General features: G+C 38.4%; 1 protein-coding gene across 1 annotated transcript in view; it reads right to left on the bottom strand.

Moving 5' to 3' along the window:
• Positions 1–4,477, bottom strand: part of SATB1 (SATB homeobox 1) — a 108,269-nt gene extending 103,792 nt beyond the window's left edge. Inside the window, exon 1 of the mRNA XM_014517941.2 lies at positions 4,381–4,477. The gene's annotated coding sequence lies outside the window, so the exon portion shown is untranslated. The remainder of the gene's footprint in view (positions 1–4,380) is intronic.
• Positions 4,478–4,927: the final 450 nt, after the last annotated feature.

Here is a 4,927-nt window from a genome sequence, read left to right as displayed (position 1 = left end):
GAAAGAGGTGGAGCAGGCAGCAGCTGGGAGCTGTAACGGTCCAACTCAGCTGGTGCATGAAGCACATACTACCATCTTTCCGACAGAATATTTCTGGTGCCTCCAGGTCCACTTTTGCAAACAATCAGATCACACTGTCTAACTGAACTGCAGTTCATGAAAGAAAATCATTGACACAGGTGAAGATGGGTTATTTTATGAACCTACAGTTATATAAAACTGTGTTATCAAAGGTAAGGTATTATAGAACAACAGAAGGAAAATAAATAGGCCTACATACTAAAAAAAAATGTTATGCTATTTACTCAGGAATGGAAAAAGTGATCTCAAATAAGCAAAAAAGGTATAATTGGCAGAAGTTCAAAAGCACTAAGTAATGTGTGTTTGTATCTCATTCACCCCTTATGAAGACCCAATGTTGATCTCTTACCTGCTCTACATAAATGCGGCTTCATTGACTTTAATACAATTACTCCTTATTTCATCAGTATGCTAGAGGGAAGAGTCAGGCTCACCAAGTTTAAAGAGAAATATTTATCATTCAAAACACTCAATAACAAGTGACATGTTATAATACTGTATGAATTCGGAAGTTAATTACTTCTATAATTGATCTAAATTCAGATATTCTACATGGACACTTAACCTTTGTGGATAGCTTCAGCTATGGATGTTGAGATCTGCACACACAGAAGGCAGTATGTTGTAGAAGCCATTAGAAAGTCAACACCTGCCAAACAGCAAACCGATACTGATCAAGGACCGAAGTAACAGTGATAACTGCGGTAATCTTGCATACCACAGGATGGTAAATGTTGGAAACCCCCTACTTTTTTTTTTTTTTTTTTTCCAGAAGCGACCACTGTCCTCTTTGTTATGACAATTACCGACTGTGGTCATGTTGGTGGGAATTAATCTTGCTAGTACCATTCTTATGGAAATGGACATATGACCTAATCATTTTGATAAATGAAAAAAAAAAGTTGGCCTCATTATCAAAGAACATAATCAAAATGGTCTGATAGAGAATGCCATTATGCTCTTTTCAAACAGTGAGCCATTTTCACTAAAACTATCAACAAACAGGCAATGAAGCAAAGATTAAAAAATAACGTAAGTGGCAAGTAGCTTTGTAAAACTTACAACGTTTAATTATAACAAGGCAATAAGCACTATAGTTGTTCAACAGTCAAACAGATACATTTGTGTCAGGTTGGGGTTTTTTTGATAAACTATAGCAACTTCATGGCAAAGTTTAAAAAAAACGTACTAGACTATATAGTGACAGATTTTCAACACATTTTTCATCACACACACATATGTGCTTTCAGTTATTAATAAAAGTCTTCTGCCCTTATCTGCTGTTGTCTGAATATACAATTTAAGTGGCTTGGGGAGGCATATCCTCTTAAGGAAATATATTTTCACTATTTAAACTTAAATATGCCCAGTAAAACTAAATGCCGTTTCTTTAATGCTGGCTTCTGCCTGCTACAAAAATGAATATGAAATCACCTTTCTTTAAAGTTACTCTTTGTGTGGCATGATAATAAAACTTTCCCCCCCCTTCCCCAAACATGGGAGTCAGCTGCCCTGGATAACACCACAGGTAGATATTAAAATGGAGACAGAGCCATTATTTAGTGGCGACAGGAATATAAATACATGTACTAACCTATAAACTGGTATTTACTTCAGGAAAGTAAGTAATATTTTTCCTGTGATTGCCGTGCTGTCAGTTTAATGCAGCGTAAATAAACAGTAGGTGCATGATAGCTTTAAGTAGGAAGTGTTCATTCCACAAGAGAAGCAGATTACTGATGCCTGATGCCCATAAAGGCAAAAACAGAACTTCCATTCTACCTGAAAAATATGTCCTCCCATACTAAATGATTTGCACTTTTCTATTAAAATTAGTTTGCCAAAATTCTATGAAAAATACTAGATAATCAAACCACCTTACCAAAAACATTCATTTTAGCATCCCTAAACTTTAAATGTTTCAAGTAAAACACACCCGCTCGTCTGTAATTTCTTCATCCCATTGCTCTTAATGAAGGCATCATATAATCGTCATAATATAATAAAAAATAAAATGATATATAGAATTGCCTATGCTTTGAGTTATTTTGTTCTTATAATCTAGTCCCCAACTGAAAATAAAATATCCCCTTTGGAAAAAAAATGATTTCTAAGGAGATTGTACATACACTCATCATCTATTAACGTAAATTATAAGAAAGTAAAATGCTCTAGTTATGTTTAAAACTGTTCTAGATGGAAAGTTGTGGTTCCAGTGGATATTTATTAAATATATCTAGAGAGAGCAATGCCAGGTATGCACAAGAGGGTGATAAAATGCTGCAGTAGTATCTGTGCTAGCAGTATCTAGCATCGTCCCTAGAAACAGGACGAAAAAAAAATATTTTTTTGGGGGGGGGGGGGGGGGAAATCACTTTTTCGTGATTTTTTATTCAAAAGTATACCTTCAATTACAGTTTTTTCTTTAGTGCAGATTCAGAAGATGATCTTTATATTTTTATATACATATATTAGTTTTATTAAAACACAGTAACCTCTTTGACTAATTCTCCAAATATAACTAAAGTGCCTAAGGAGGACTGAGTTAAATCTTATTGTTTTCAGTTAAGAAACTGGGTCAACAGGATATTTTTAAGAAACAACTAGTTCATATAGTTAAATTTATTTTTTTTTGAAGAATACTGGATATTAATTCAAGATGGAATGAACCGAAGTCATATGATTTCAAACCCTTTTCCAACTGAAACAGTAACGTAATAGAAGTTAGTGGTTATTCAAGATTTAACTGCACAGAAGACGGACACTTCTCTGGTTTGAAGAGGTGCACCTGCCTACATCCCACTTGGGAGTTTACATTAGAGAATCACTATGGTGCTTTGAAGAGAGCACACTGTCTTTAGTTTAATACTATCTGTAACCAAAAGATCTCTATAATAATAAGGACAGGTGTTTGTCAGCTGACCTCCAGGGCCTACATTGCAAACCATGATCTGTCAGACCAAAATGATTTCTATATCACATTCAAATACATGCTTTGGCTGATTTGGCAGATTCTCCGTTTTCCCTATTCTTGCAAAGCACTATGTGCCGTCATGGAATCACAGGCTTACTTCACCTGTTTCATATGTCTGTCTCAGAAAAAAGCAGTATTTAAGGACTTGTTTTAGAAGCTAAAATGACAAGAGAAGAGCTGGGGAAACTCTTTTAGATAGTTACTTTGCTATTTAAAAATCAATAACAAAGAATATAGAAAGGAACTGTTACTTCTTAAAAGTGTATGGACAACATGCATTCCATTTAAATATTTTTGCCTCAGTAAACTCATTTTGCATACAAAGAACTATTATTTATTACATATTTGAACTTGTGGGAAAAAGAGAAGGAATGCATTGATTCCCAAAATAACTATACAGGCTTTCTGGAGACTTTATGCTTCTGTGTTCTTCTTTAACTTAGACTACTCTTATTACAGGGAAAAGAGGAATTCCAGGGAAAAGAGGAATTCCTTGGAGTCAGTGATTTCTCTTTCATTAGCTAATGTATTCAGGAGTGGGTACAAACGTAGACAATGATTTTATTTTTGTTATATCACCTTATTTTATATCCATATGCATGCTGTTTGTTATATGTTATAAACATGCATGCAGGCGTTATCTTGTTGCTTGCTTTTTACTTATATAGTCATAGCCAATAGATAATGAGACGTTGCCTCCACTTGTTAACATATCTCTATAGTTCTTATTCTTATTAGTTTGCTTACCATTAAAAAAATACAACTATATAGCAATTTAGGACTGTCATACAAATAACCTCATCCACACGAACACAGTGGAGTAATAGTACGATACAAATGATAGGCGCTATACTATATTCCTGCCTTCACGCCGAATGCAGCCTGTTTCAAGTTGTGTTTTGAAATTAGGCGTCTAAGTTAACACCTTTATCTCTGGTGACTGTGTGAAACCCTTAAGGAGATCCTGAAACATGCAACCCATTCCCTTCAACTCTGGTTTCAATTTTTACGCTTCTTGTAACCTTTCCCCACAACGCGAGAAAAAAAACAGAGTAAATACATTAAATTTGTTTCACAACAGATGCTTAGGTTGTTTAATATTTCAGATGCCTATTCCTGCTAGTCCTGTCTGCACATTTGTCAAAAAATTTTTTTTTTAAATGTAAGCTTGCACGCAAATGTTTGCCAGCAGCCTGGAGCAGACAAGTCGATGAACCTGCCTAGACCCAAAGAACAGAAAGTGGAAAGAACCGCTGCTAAAAAAAAAATCACCCCCCCTAGTCATATGGAGCAGCCTAAAGCAGGGCTGCTCCTCTCCCACCTACCTGCACCTTGAGAGTCCTGGGATCTCAAACTGTGGTGGATCCCTTTCCCAGCAGATGGACTGAATGCAGCTGACTGCTCATTCTTGCCTCCACCCCCTCGTCACTCCTTGCCACTGACGAGCTGGGGGCCAACGCGTCAAGCCAAGTTTGCGGCGGTCCAAGGCTCTCCCACAGCACTCGCAGGGGCCAAGCTGGGACAACTTGGGAGGCACCGGGCAGGACCTCCCCCCCGGCCACGGAGCAAAGGCTTCGCTCCCAAAGCGGCCGGTGGGAACAAAGCATCGCCAGCTCCTTTTGTAATACACATTTTAGGAGGGGCAAAGAAAAAACACAAAAAAATCCTCCGCGGCGCAGGGCAGCCGGAGGACGAGGGATGCTGGAGGGAGGCTTTGCCACGGGGCCGCCGGCGGCAAATTGACGGCTGCCCCGGGACCACCCCGCTGCCCGGCCCGCGCCCTCCCGGACAACTTTGCCAAACTTTGGAGTCAAGTCACGCTTCCCCCCGGCCCGGCGCCTGCGGCCCGGCAGGTGCGGGATACCCCCGGCC

Source organism: Alligator sinensis, unplaced genomic scaffold, assembly GCF_000455745.1.
Source record: "Alligator sinensis unplaced genomic scaffold, ASM45574v1 scaffold29_1, whole genome shotgun sequence".
NCBI classification, from domain to species: Eukaryota; Metazoa; Chordata; order Crocodylia; family Alligatoridae; genus Alligator; species Alligator sinensis.
Note: the sequence above shows the minus strand (reverse complement) of the source record. Positions and strands in the feature narration are given on the sequence as shown.